Here is a 15,096-nt window from a genome sequence, read left to right on the forward strand (position 1 = left end):
GCAGGGCTGTGGCCAGCATGGCCTGAAAGGCTACAGCGGGCTCTGTTTCTGCTGTCTTGAGAGAGTCGCTGCACGGTTTTCCTTGGTCTTTGTCTATTTGGAGGACGCTTCCCCCTTTCTTGGGCTTACACAAGCCTTCTGAGCTGCCTTGTTGAGTATGACAAAGCCCTGAGAAGGCATTTTTATCGCATAATTATGTTATCCTGGTGGCTGGATAAATGACCTGCAAATGTGGGTGACTCAGTAGCTCTGAGGGTGCTCAATATCCAAGACAGGTGGGAAGAAAATGTTCAGGCAGGTGTCAGAGAATCTGTTCTCTACTTCACACTGGGGCCCTGGTTTGCTGACAGTCTTCACACTCGATCCAAAATGGGGATAATGAAGTCTCAGGGATTCGGCGTCAGCTGAGAGCTGCCTCCAGCGCAGTCTTCTGTGAGTAACAGTTTATAGGTTTGGTGCAAAGGGCGGGCGTTAGCTGATCTTATTTGTGGTGGTGCTTATGGTGGCTTTTCTGTAAGGAATTTAGACTTTATTAGCTTTGGCAAGGGAATCTTGAGTGATAAATTGGAAGAATGCTTCAGGAAACTCTGGAACCTGCAGTGAGTTTGGAATCTGTATGAAATTGAGGTTTGGATTCTCACGATTTCCTAATGCTACCCCGAAACCCAGTAGTTGAGAGAGTCGTAGAGCTTCAGTTGTGCTGCCCCGGTTCCCCATTTTAAAAGGAACACGTTGCTTTCATCTAGAATGTTCTGAGCTCTGAGTGCTGCCAGCAGAGTTTCCAGCTCTCTGCATCAGAGGGGAAGCCAGGACTGCGCTCACGGTGTCGCGGCAGCTGGGAGCTGAACCTGGACCTCAGGCACGTGTGATGCTGGCCATTTTCTGTAAACTCCAAGGGTGCAGTGGTCTCCTTGGCACTTTACAGTCTTCTGAAGCTTTTGATGTGTCTGTACTTTATAGATTTTTCAGAAGTAGACGGCCTTTTCCCACACCCTTGGGCTGAGTTTTGTCAGAGGGTAGTGTGTGGGAAGCACCACACCCACATTCTGACAGGGAAGACTCTGGTGTCCAACTGAGGTCAGAGTGGAAATTTATTTTTCCTTCCCTCCAGTCTGGTCCAGCTGCTCCCTGCTTGGCCAGAAGAAAATCATTCTTATCCAAGTCGTAGGCAAACCCCCGAAGTCAAACATTTGTCTTTTTTCTTTAATATATCCATTTAGTTTTTATGGGATGATAGATGGCGAAGTGTTTTTTAGGGGAAAATTAATTTCTTTAATTACAGAGAACTTTTTGGACAAAAACTGTAATCAAGAAGCTATTTTGTAATAAGATCTAGTTAAATACTACAGTTGAAAGCTCCTTATATTTGATCTTAAACTTGGGTCTGCTATGCATGTCCACACGCTCATGCTCATGACGCCAGGCTCAGCTGTGAACTACAGGCACGGTACACACTTTCTGGTTGCTTTTTTGAAAGTCTTACTGCTTGGCCTCTCTGATTCAAATGTTGAGTTAGGTTGATTCTGTTCAGAATGTTCATCCCTCCATCTAGGGTCCAGTCATCTTTCAGGGAGGAACCATCTTCCTCATCTTTGTCCCCTACAGTATTGTATATTTAATAGTTAAATATTTATAGGTTACATGGGTGACTGATCTGTTCATTAGGAGGAAAACAATGCCCATTTTTACATCATTATAATGGACTTGTTAAATGATTGTTAGTATAATGAAGTTTCCATGGCAAAAGAGGCTTTGCAGATGTGACTGTAAGGGACAGTGAGATGGGGGAGGACCCTGGGTTGTCCAGGTGGGGTCTAGCGTCCTCACATGTGCATTGATGAGAGGGAGTACGAGGGTCTGCCTCAGAGGAGGACACCTGAGGATGAGATAGAGGCCAGAGGGCTGTGGGGCTGAGGGCGGGGGTGGGGTAGGGGCCGGAGGGGCATGGGCCAAGGGTGGGGCAGTGGCTGGAGGGGTGCAGGGCTGAGGCCAGGGCAGTGGTCAGAGGGGTGTGGGGCTGTGAGCCAAGCTGCATGGTGGCTTCTATGAATTGGGAGACTCCAGGCACGAACACAACCTACTGACCCCTTGACTTCAGCCCTGGGACTCCTGACTTCCAGGGCTGAGAGGAGGTTTGCATTTGTGGTAATTTGTTGCAGCAGCAATAGGAAGTTAATGCATTGTATCTGTTCTTCACCTCCAAACCTTTGAAAAGTAACCCTGTTGTATCGGCCTTTTGTGTGCCCTAAATTCTAATGAGATGGTTTGTAGGAAATAACGGACACAAACGGTGGCAGAACACAAAGTTGGACAGAAGCAGTGTCTTCTGTGGTTCTGTAGTTTGGGTCTGTGAAGTTAGATTTCGGTCAGAGAGTGTGTGGTCTTGTTCAGCATATACCTGGAGTACTTGTTCAGAGCTCCTGGGGGAGTGGTCTTTAACACTGTTAGCATTAAAACTTCAAGCACATCAGGGCCAGAGTTCCTGAGTCAGTGTTAGGCGACCTTTGAATAAGAGTTGGCATGTAGAATCCGCCCACTTTACTAGCATGAAGCAGCAATTTTTTTTTTTTTTTTTTTTTTTTTTTTGAGATCGAGTCTCGTTCTGTCACCCAGACTGGAGTACAGTGGCTTGGCCTCGGCTCACTGCAACCTCTGCCGCCTGTACTCAAGTAATTCTCCTGCTTCAACCTCCAAATTGCATGATTTATTTTCCTGTTTTATATACTTAGTATATGACAACTCTGCAAACTTTATCAATACAAATGACATGCCAGAACTTATGAGAATCCAGCATTTTCCCATGCAAATTAGTAGTGATGTGGAATTCCTGGACTGGTTTGGTATTATAAGACGTAGGGGCGGATTCTTTGCCTAATTTCTGTGGAACTAACAATTGTTAATCACCCATCAGTCTTACCTCCCCCAACAGCTCAGGTGAGGGGGTTACCCCCGCTGTCATGATGAGAGGCAGGAGACTGAGGCTTAGATGAGCAGGTGACACATTACTGTCTAGCCCCACCCACCCTGTAGTTTCCTGCCATGGCTCAGCTATCTTCCTACGAGAAAGGACAGACACCCTGGTGCTGGGTAGAATTCCTTGTGAACCCCTTTGCATCCTCCAGGGAGTTCTTGCTTTACGGTGGTGGCTCATGGGAAGGCCTCTGGCCCAGTGAGAAAGTGACTCATGTTGTAACATTACTGTCTCTCTGTCCGGCTGCTGTTGATTGGGTGATTTGTAAACAGACATTTATTGCTCACAGCTCTGGAGGCTGGAAAGTCCAAGGTCAAGGCAGTGAAGGTCAAGGCACCTGCACATCTGGTGTCCCAGGGCCTGTGGCGTACAGACGGCAGCATCTCACAGGGTCTTGCGTGGCAGCAGGCGTCTTGTTGGGACTCACATGGTGGAGGAGCCCTAGTGCACTAGAGCACTAGGGCTCCTCCACCTCCCAACAGGGACACCAACCCCAGTCCTGAGAGCAGGACCTCCCAAAGGTCCCACCTCTTAATGTATCCCATCGGAGATGGTTTCAGCATGAGGTTTTGGGGACATTCAGGCCAAAGCCATTACTCTGCCACGGTGTTAGGGCTGCATGGCATCATTACTGCAGCAGAGCCACAGCCTTCTCATGTGTATTTGCTGCAGGAGGAAGACGCAGGTGCCTGTGCAAGTTGGGGTTCAGTGCAAGAAGTCGAGACCCTCTGGGAATCTTAGCAGGAGGAACTTAAGGCTTTGAGAACTGACACCTTAGGACTGTAGTTTTCTTCAGACTGTAAAAACCTTGGTGTGTGATAATACTGAACATTTCCTGAGCCCTGTGATCCTGTAAAACAGTGGTGGTTAAGACATTCCCCCTCCCCACAACTGCGGCCCCACTTCTACTGCAAGAAGCCCCTTCCCATGTGGCTTAGGCTGACTTGCGGATGACCATTTACCGAGGACAAGGCCAGACACAGGCCTTCAAACCCCCATCTCTGCCTTATAAGTGATTAGCTAAAGTGCCTGTTCCCACTAATCAATCACCTTCCACCTTGAAATGGTTCTTCGTGGTGCAGTTGCGCCTAGGGGGGTGGACTTGTCTTTGACTGTTGCCTTCCACAGAGGACGGTTAGGGTGGGCAGGAAAGAATTCTCTGCTACAGGTCTGCTTTCCAGGCTGTTTCCAGAAGTGGGAATTCTTGTGCCCTGGAGTCTGGGAATGGATTTCTAGTGTCCCAGCTTCAGGTGGAGTTGAACTTGAGTGAGGCCACCCACCACACCCATCTGGAGCCAGGAACTAGAGCCATTTTTAAAGTGGCAGTTTCTCCATAAGATTACCCCAAAAATGCGCTCAGCACGTTTCTTTCTTTCTCATATGCATTTGGCCATCTAAAATGGGAATGGTGGTTTTTTGAAGTATGGATGTAGTTTTAAATTTTGAGTATTGTAAACCTTAATGTAGCTTCTTAAAATGTTTGCCTGATTATCTGGAGATTTACTAAACCTTTGGAGTGGTAATAATGAGTTGATCTATATGACTTTGCTTTCTATGATGCAATGAAAGTACTCTAATGAACACCTCTGCAGTTGGGTCAGCAGGCGATTGACCAAAAGAAATTCTGCTTTTTGGGTTTCTTTAACCAAACAAGGGAGTAGAGTGTAGGCTGAAGTGGCAAATTCATTTCAGAGCACGCCAGAGCCCTCAGTGATTGAGCAGCCTTCTCAGGTGAACGTGTAATGTGCCGTGAGTCTTGGCAAGCCTGGCTACTGATGTGTGCACGTGACACCACAGAGCCACACCTAGGAAGATGTGGTTTCTGTAACAAGCTTTGGAAAACCAAAGTTCAACTTATTTATCCAACTTTGTTATAGAAAAAGCTTAGATCAGATGGCCAAAGACCTGATTGTTTCATGGTTGAGACATGGTTATAAAATTGCCCTTACTTGGTGCCAATCAGTATTGGTCCACAGTGATACTCCTCCAACCTCACTGAATAGTTTGGAGACTGATATGAGACTGAAAATCTCCTTAAGGTGAAAAGGGCTCTGGGGCACCCGGGAATATCCGCACACCCGTGGCCATTCCCCTATAAGGTGGAAAGGACGGCTGGGTCACGCGGGAGCATCCGCACACCCGTGGCCATCCTCTTTAAGACGGAAAGGGCTGCTGGGGTGCCCCGCAATATCTGCACACCCGCGGCCATTGTGGCTGTCCCCCTTTCTGCTCAGTCACCTCTGTGTTCCCGCATTCAGGCTTTGGGACACTCATGAACAGCTCGTCCCCTGGGCTGGTGAGGAAGGAGTTGGAGGTTGTTCTGAGGCTCTGTCACTGTCATGAGCTGGGGAAGGCAGTGGCAGTGACCCTGGAGGAGTCTGGTCAGTGAGGGCTCCGGCAGGAAATGCTGAGGCTTGAGGTGGCTCTGCCAGTCATAACCAAATGTCTTCCCTCTTATTTCCATGATTCCTTCTAGTTCTGCACCTTGCACTGCAGAGTCTCTGTGTGTCTATAAATATACATGAGTTACGATACAGGTGTCTCTTTCCCCTCTGTCTGGGGCTGGGCCCAGGGAGTGAAGTGCAAGACCCCCTTACTGCTGGATGCCCACCAGCACGAGGCACTGCCTGCCCTGCTAACGAATGCCTCCAGCGAGTCCTGGAAGCCTCCTTCTGAGCACCTGGCCTGTTGACGGTATATACGGGAGACAACTGAGCTCCCCTTGCCCCACCCTGAGCAGAGACTGGGGAGGCGGCAGTAGCACTGCCCCCATGGTGCATCCTTGGTGCATGGAGGAAAGTGTGTTCATGCTTAAAACACAGCCCATCCTCTCAAAAGCAGCGTGACAACCACATTTACTTCTGGAATCTTAAAAAAGGGCCCGTCTCTTTGAGAGAAGAACGTAGCATGTATGTGTGTACCTCCTTTTTTTTTTTGAGACACTGTCCCTCTGTCACCCAGGCTGGAGTGCGGTGGTGCGATCTCACTGCAAGCTCCGCCTCCCGGGTTCATGCAATTCTCCAACCTCAGCCTTCCGAGTAGCTGGGACTACAGGCACCCACCACCACGCCTGGCTAATTGTTTGTATTTTCAGTAGAGACGGGGTTTCACCTTGTTAGCCAGGATGGTCTCGGTTTCCTGACCTCGTGATCTGCCCACCTCGGCCTCCCGGGTAGCTGGGACTACAGGCACCCACCACCACGCCTGGCTAATTTTTTGTATTTTTAGTAGAGATGGGGTTTCACCGTGTTAGCCAGGATGGTCTCGGTTTCCAGACCTCGTGATCTGCCCACCTCGGCCTCCCAAAGTGCTGGGATTATAGGTGTGAGCCACCACGCCGGGCCGTATGTGTGTACCTCTTTACAAGTCTTGCCCGACCTTTGCATTTAAAAATTATTGAAAAACTTAAGGATGTAACTGACAAGAACTTTATATGTTTCTCCAAGTAAAAATTTGGAAAAGTTAAGTGAACCCATAGTGTGTTTTATTTCTATGAGTCCCACACCTGGATTTTTAAATGTGGGCAAAACATCTGTATGTTCTTCAGCTTGATTTCCTTGGAATCTTGAATGAAACGTGCTGAAGTTGCCATGCGGATTTTGTTATGTGGCGGTGACAAGTGGGGCTGGTCATTAAACAACTGGAGGGATCCCTGTCCTTTCTGTGCTCCTGTTGGACACTAGGCACCTGCTTGGGTGTTTTCTGTGTGTGTGGACAAGATGAGGACAGAATTTCCAGATTCACACGGTGGTATCTTCTCCCTTTTCTGTTAAAACGTGTCTTCTGCTGCTTCTACATAGACCAAGTGTTTCTTTCTCTTGCCTGTCTACATAAACGCTGTTTAACAAAAACTGTATTGTAGACATGTGAAGCTGAATTCCACTTGATAAAGCAGATAGAGATGACTGAGTATACTGCTTTGTGGAAGGAAGGTTTAAAATGATTTTTGGCTTTTTCCCTGAAATAGGGAATAATTTTAACTTTTTCCCTGAGATAGGGAATAATGAAATGGGAAAATAATTAAATTTTCCCTTTTAATTTTTAGATTATATTTTATTATTAGATTATTCATGTATTGCAAGGGAAAAAGGAACTAGATCACCCCATGTACCCAAATGAAAATTTAAAGGGTATGGGCGAGTTCATTTGAACTCCTTTAATTTGTTTTTGTTTGTTTGTTTTTGACAGTCTCACTCTGTTTCTCAGGCTGGGTGCAGTAGTACAATGACAGCTCACTGCAACCCCAACCTTCTAGGCTCAAGTGATTCTCCTGCCTCAGCCACCCCAACTGCTGGGATTTACAGGCGTTAACCACCACACACAGCTTATCACCTCTTGGAGACTAGCTTTGAGTTTGGGCATTCACTGAACTACATTTTGGTTAATTCTCAAAGTTTGTCACTGTTTATCTTTAATTTGCTAAAAATCTACATGTATTGTAAAATGCGTTATATGTCCTTAGCATTCACGGATTCCCTGTTAGTGGGGCAGAGACGCAGAAGGGCAGAAGGCTTTCGGACATCATCAGGGTTGCAGTTGAGTGCTTGCCCCGAACACATTGGAGCTCTGGGCTCTGTGGCCCCACGGGGGTCCTCTGTCCACTGAGGGGGCCGGGTTACCTGGAAGGTCCCTCCAGCCTCTGCAATTTTGCCCTTTTCAGGTTAACATCTCATCGTTGTCCTGGACAGCACTGCCTTTCGTTCACTGACCCACGAGTGAACAGCTGGTCAGTGGCCAGCGCTGCTTCCTTCAGCTGGGAGATGGTGATGTGATAACACTACCGTGGAATTTGGTTCTTGGTGTATTAAGGGTTCAGTTGTACGTTTATTTTTTAATCTGCACCTCTGAATTGGTCTTTTGATTGCAAAGAGATTGCTTGTTGGATTTGTTTCTGAATATTTCGTGGATAACAGGAGAATCTTGCTTATCTGTGTGTTCATTTAATGTGTTTTTGCCAGGCATTTAAATGGGTGCGTTAGCCCTTAGCCCACTTTCTGTGTGTGGTGGAGTCATTGAAATCATTTATGTGAAGTCTCTTCTATTAAGGCCAGAGGACGTGGAGTGGTGTCTCCATAAACTAGGGGGAAATGGCATTGTTCTGCCCTCCTCCCTGGGAACGCTGGTGTTTCCAGGTCTCTGAACTTGGCTCCCACACTGGGAGAGTGGCTGTGGCTTCTGGAGCCCGTTTTGTGCGGGACTGACTCCTTCACTTGCTTTATTCCCCACCATCTTTGCTGCTTTATGACGCAGGGATGAGGGAGTTGGGCCCAGGGGCCTTGCCTGTGCCTGAAGGGCCCGATGCAGAAACTCCTCGTGGGAAGGATGTTCCTTGAGGGCAGCTTTTGGAGTCTTTTCCTACTTTTAACTGAGAAGCAGCTATTCACATGGTTCTATTCTGCTAATGTGTTTCAAAATAATTGGTGTAGAGTTGCGAAGATGTCCGAAACACCCATGATCCACTCCGGGCCAGTGACAGGCAGTGTGCTCAGATGCATTCAGACCACATTCAGATGCCAAAGATTCTTGCTTGGTTATTCTCAAACTTATGAGAATCTAAAACGTGAGCCACGGTATAGATTTTCTCTTGAGCCCCCATGACTTTGCCTTGTATTTTGGGCATGAATGACTTCATCATGGGGAAAGAATTTGAGGGAGGAGCCTCTGAGGCTAGCGGGGGCGGGGGGAAGAGGTGGGAAAAGGAGCTGTAGAGGGAAGAGCCAGGCTGGGGCTGGGGCATCTCCCCATGATGCTCCCCCACCCCTGGCGCGAGGCCCCAGGGACTGACTGATTTTCCCACAGGAAACGTGTATGATTGCGTGTCTGTTTTGTGGGCTGGCCATTTGGATTGGGGGAATGTCTGTGTTGTGATTCCTTATTGATTCGAAGGTTGAAAAGGTTTGTGCTCAATACAGGGGTCTCCTGGTGCGATGGGAAATGTGATCGCAGCCGCCTTCGGGGTGGGGAGAGCCCTTGAGGCCCTCAGTGGTGGCCGCTGTTGGCCTTCGCCTCCCTGGGTGAGTGCTGCTCCATATCCGGCTCTCCGACTCCTTGCCTGGCACCTTCCTCGTTGGAGGCCGTGATCCATCAACTTTGTCCACGCGTGTCCTGCAAACTAGTGCTGACTGCAGGTTCAGGAGTGGTCAGAGGAGGCCAGAGGAGGCCCTCGTGATGCGAAGCTAAACGTTGAATGATGGCGCTGCTGAGTGCATGAGCCGCGTCAGCCCAAGGGTCTGGGTAGGAGGGAACGGCGGGGTGGAGGGAAGACTGGACAGATGGGTGCTTTCCTCGGCCCCTGGGAGCACGGTCAGCTCCATGCTCAGACCTCCTGGTTTCTCCCACATTGCCATAAATAGCAAGGGAAGGACTCGGGGCACCCAGGGACCTCAGGGGTATAAGCTGTGTCCTCGCGTGGCCCCAGCTGTGGCCAGTGATGTTATTCTCTTTAACCTCAGGCTTATTTTCTATAAAAACACAAAGGGACAGAAGTAGTTCAAGGGCCTCTAAAGACTTATGTAATTGTTAATAGGCCTACTTTTATGCTTTCTTATGTATTAAGAGCAAATCATGAAACAAACTCATTTCTGTTTGAAGAAATCTTTACTGTTCTCATTTTTGTGGCAAGTCACATTGATTCTTTGCTTAGTGAGCGTTAGTGCCCTCCTGCCCAGTGCGGTTGCCTGGCGTGTCCTCGCACACACCTCTGTCCATTGGTCTCCGTTCACCTTTCCGCCTAGAATTGTAGGAGGGGCGCTGGGATCTTAGGGCTAGAAAGAAACTCTGAAAACCACTTATAGGGGCGGCTTTTAGTCAGGGCTCTTCAGAGAGACAGCCAGCCGGGTGTGCGTGTGTCTCTAGGGGGAGGCTTGCTGCAGGGGCTACAGAGTCCAAGAAGCCCCAGGACCCACAGCCTGCAAGCTAGAGTCCTGGGAGGGTGTGGCTTGAAGACTTGAGAAGCGGAGGGTGCAGATCCCACCCGGGTCTGAGGAGCTGAGACCCAGGAGCACGGGCGGCAGAAGACAGATGTCACCGGCCCGTCAGCCGCACAGGTGGAGTGAACCCAGTTTTCCCCGCCTTGCTGTTTTACTGGGGCCCTGGGTGGATAGGGTGGTGCCCCCCACACCGGCGAGGATGGGTCTCCACTCAGTGCAGAGGCAAACAAGCATCTCACACAGAAATAATGCAGAACCAGCCATCTGGGCACCCCAGGCACGCTCAGGTTGATGCACAAAACCAACGCTGCGCGTGGCCCTGACGTCTGCGTGTTCGCATCACTCCACGCACATTGCTCGGTCATCGTCTCGGTGAGTTTGTAAGCTCGTTGTGTGGTTCTGGGGCTCTTTGTCCCAGGTGGTGGTGGTGGTGATGACAGGCTCCCCACTGCCCCAGCTCAGGTATGGAAGGTGATGGCACCAACGGCTCCTTGTTTCTCAGACACTTGAGCGGGTGCTCTGTGCAGCCAGTTCCACCTGCAGCAGCATCTGTTCCCTATGCCGATTCCATTCGGAGTGTGTGCCTCCCTTCTGTCGAGGGTGCAGCCTTCTTTCAGGGAAGAACTGTGTCCTGCTCGCCTGTATCTCCTGTGGTGTATCTCATGGCTGAATAAGTAGCTATAGTATACCTCGGTGGCTGAATGATAGGTTCATTGGAAGGAAAACTTGATACTTTTTTTTTCTTTTTGGGATGGAGTTTTACACTCAACGCCCAGGCTGAAGTGCAATGGCACGATCTTGGCTCATTGCAAACTCTCCCTCCCGGGTTCGTGATTCTCCTCCCTCAGCCTCCCAAGTAACTGGGGCTACCGGCGTCTGCCACCATGCCTGGCTAATTTTCGTATATTCGTTAGAGACGGGGTTTCACCATGTTGGCCAGGCTAGTCTTAAACTCTTGACCTCAGGTGATGCACCCACCTCGGCCACCCAAAGTTCTGGGATTACAGCCATGAGCTACCACACCCAAGAACTTAATACCATTTTTTTTAAATCATAATGGGCTTGTTAAATGCTTACGTTAGTGTTTATTTTTAAAAATGTTATCTGTGACCTTTCAGCTTTTCATAGCACTTCTCGTGTGAATATTTTAAAAAGGCCCTTTAGTCATGGGGGAGAAGCAGTTATCCCTTTCAGCAGAGGGAGATGGAGGAACAGGCCCTCGTGGGTCTGAGCACAGAAAGTCACCCCAACCTTGGTGCTTGCTTAGGTGCGTTCTGTGTTCACCGTAGCGCATCCACTCTCATTGTCAGCTTAAAAATAAGCTTTTTCCTCTTTCTAATCAGAACAGTTAGTTTGTTAGCCATCACGTTAAGGTATCGAGAATGATGGCTTTCAGGCCTCAGATATGACACAAGTAGTAAATGCAGCTGACCCTGAACAACATAGGTTTTGAGCTTCGAAGGATCACTTATGTTAAGTATTTTCCAACCAAACCCTTACTGAAAAAACCTGGCTTTGTGGAGGGCCGACGTTTCCTACATGCGGTTCCATAGGGTGGCCGCCGGGTCCTGTGGATACGTAGATTTGGGTAAACTCGGGGGGTGTTCTGGAATCCATGTCCCTGTGTATACAGAGGGACAACTGCAGCTTTTTAAAAGTTTGTGCCCTGCCTTGTCCTGAAAAGGCTCCAAGGTGGATGCAAAATTGTTTCATTTTTTTGGTTTTCTTGGTGGGATATTGATGTTTATTCTTCAGTGTCTAAAATCCTGAGTGAACAGAGTTAGTGCTTCAGGAACAAAGCCAGTCTGGAAACACATATTGAGATATCCACCTTTCCTTCATGGTTTCACAAAAGGCCATGATCATATTTTATTCGGTTGAACTGTAGGAAACTGCCAATATTTGCTGTTTTTGGCGTACAAAATGGCAAGTTCGTATGATATTAAAAACAAAGGCTTCCTGGATGGGGAAAATAGGAATCGGTAAGAACCTGAAGTTGTCTGTCATGGCCTCTGAGTCACAGGTAAATAAACCTGCGTGAGGGGAAGTTGGCTGTGCAGTATTTTCCTTCTGTTTTGAGACTGTCAGAAAAAGGCCAGTTCCATTGCGTTGGGTCCCTTTGCCTCACCTTTGCTGCAGAGGGGACTTGCCATTATTCCTCTTGTTTCCAGTGCCCAGGAGGCTGATGCCACATAGAAGACCTGCAGGTCGGTGGATGTGAAACAGCCAACGGACACGCTGTGCACCTTGGGACGCATCTGAGAAGTGCGTGCTTGCAGCAGGTCTGAGGTTGAGGGGCGTGTTCCATCTCCTCTCCCTTCTCTGGCTTTGCAGGCCTTTGAAGTTGGTCCTGGAAAGTGAAATTTAGTTAATGCTGATTTAAGCTCCAGGTCAAAGCTGGGGGGCCGAAGAGACCTGCCCTTCACTAGGGGTGTGAAGCATTGGGCCCTCCCATCAGGAGGCAGCAGGGACTCGAGAAAGTCCCACATACCCTCCGGTTCCCTTATGTTGAAATTTTTTGTCCTCGGTCATGCCGGGTCATTTTGGGAGGTAAATGGGGGGTTCACATGGGGGTGTGCAGTATTCTTAGGTGTCAGGTGCAAGAGTTGAATTTGTAGAAGCTGTGCAGATAGGAAAGGGCCTGGCCGGGAGTGCTGTTTACAAGGAGCCGATTTAACGCGAGGTCTGTGCTCTGCCTGGCTCCGTGTCTGACCGGTGTCTCCCAGTCTGCAACAGGACGTTCACGTGACTTGGCGCCATCGTCCCACTCTGTGTAGACGTCTGAGGATCTGTGCGCGGCTGCTCTGTGAGCATGAGTTGTGATAATGAACTGAGAAACAGTGAACAAACCCTGAATTGGTCAGCACTGGTTCCACGGCCACTTCTGCCGTGGTTGGAGTCATTCATAATAAAGTGTGCTGGACTCCTATGCAGAGCTCTGAATTTCAGAGGCCCTTTAACTCGGCAGCTAACCAGCTGCTTCCTTCAGAAGACATTTGAGTCCCCTTTACCTGCCAGGGTGACCCTGGGAGTTTGAAGATGAGTGACACAAGCCCTCCGTGTCTTATGGATTTTACTGTTCAGAGGGGAGACAGATGTGGATGGTGAAGGAGGCCCTATCAGAGGTCAGCGCATGTCAGTTTTATTTCTTCAGCACTTGCTGTGTTCAGGCGGTGCCCCGGGCCACGTGCAGAGCATCTGGGGACCCTGCCCATGGCATCCCAGGCACAGCTAGCATCTGGGCCATCTTCATACTTGGTCTGAGTTTTGGGGAAGTACCGAGAATGGCTTCTGCCTTTGCTGGAGAGAGTTGGAAGTCAAGGCAGCCCTCCACAAGATGATGATCGCCAGCTGATTCCTCAAGAAAGAGAGGTGGTCCCCACATGGGCAGAGCAGGGCAGCATGCGCAGACCTGGGTGTGGGGTCTGGGGCATGTGCATCTGAGTGGGGTCTGCTGGGAGACAGCAAGGGTGAGGTGTGAAGGCAGTTGGAATTTACAGGATAAATTATCACTAAGGCGATGCTGGGAAAACATAAAATTGGGACTCTCTGGGGTAAACGTGGACTTAGGGTGACCCTGGGCATGGGTGTTTTCAGGCTCTGAAGGCAGAGATTTAGGAAATTGGGGCAGAGCTGAGCCCCAGACGAGGATGAAGACCACCCTTGGGATGTTGAATGAGACAAGGGTGGAAACCCAGTGAATGTCGTAGGGTCAGTCCAGCAGGAAGGCAGCAGAGGAGACCGCTGTCCTCAAAGGCCTCGTGGGGCCTGCCTCTCAAAGTGCTGGGATTACAGGCATGAGCCACTGCTCCCTGCCGACACTTTTAAAATTTCTAAGCTACTCTCTCTCATACCCACTCCCGTATTTTATTTTTTTAAGACCAGGTTTATGGCTATGTTTTTTCCAAGGAAATCAAACAGTTATCTGTTTGAAGTACAAATAACACCGTGTTTAAAAACCGAAAATGCCAATTTGCATAGAAGTTTCCAAATACCCAGTTGGTTTGAGCCTTGCATTGCAGTGTCACTACCTGCTCTTAAATTTCTCCACGATGTATAGTGAGGCAGGGACGGCTCGTACGTCTTCAGGTTTCGATTCTATTCACTTGGGCTATATTTTCATTTATTTTGGCACACCTGTGGGTGTGGTAAGCAATGCCAGGGTATTTATTTTGAAGCTTGTCCAATAACAGTTGGGAAGATTTTCACATTTTTAGAATTTTCATAGTAATAGTTATAACTTACAAAGAATTTAAAATTGTGTAGTCATTATTTTGCTTTTTTCTAGATGTGCCCAGAAACAGGGTTGCTAACTCTCATTCTACATCACAGGATTCAGAACAGTACCCTTTTGGAGCAGATGCCTGTAATCGAGGAATTCCACCTAGTCGCTTCACTTTAAACGTGTTTAAAAGGTTTTCTTCATCCTGGTTGGAACCTGTGGCTATACTTTGTTTTCACTGCTGAGGAATATTCCATGATGGAAACCGTAATTCGTCTGTTTTTCATATCGGTGGACATTTGGATTATTTTGGGAGGGCGTGTGTGTCTATTCAGCCTTCATTGTTTCAGAATTTTTTGTAGAAGATAATGTAACAGGGTAACATCCTCTGCTATGGAGCCAACACGAACCCTGATTACAGCCACACAGACTCTCACACAGACTCTCAGGCCTTGTTACCAATGCACAGAACCATTTTCTTAAGTTGAAACACAGTAGCAGAACCTGAAGCCATGTGAACGGGTCCTCTGATCTTACACATGGAATTCACTTTTTATTACTATGTCTGCTAATTAGGAAGCATATCAATTATACAGAAAACTGAGAATGTAAAATTATATATTTATAACAGAAAAAAATTTAATACCCCAGAACACATGGCTATGTTTTTCCCTCATGCCCCACCACTGTTTTCTTTGCTTGAAATGGGAAATGACACTTGAATGCGGTTTTCTAGCGACTGTTAGACTGGCATAGTTCTTCAGAGACAGAGGATTTAAAGCACATGGAGAATTTCTGTTTGTGGAATGTGATTTCCCGGTCACCTCATTCAGGCTGCCGCCGCCTTCCCCTCTGGCCGCCTGCACCGTGGGACATCTGAGGAGGTCCCTGTTTCATCCTCTGGAAATTCCGAAAAGGAAGGAGAGGAGGGCGTGCAGGGTGTGGTACCTTTGTGTTGGTCCTTCGAGCTTTTA

The sequence above is a fragment of the Macaca nemestrina genome (assembly GCF_043159975.1).
Source record: "Macaca nemestrina isolate mMacNem1 chromosome 4 unlocalized genomic scaffold, mMacNem.hap1 SUPER_4_unloc_8, whole genome shotgun sequence".
Taxonomy (NCBI): Eukaryota; Metazoa; Chordata; class Mammalia; order Primates; family Cercopithecidae; genus Macaca; species Macaca nemestrina.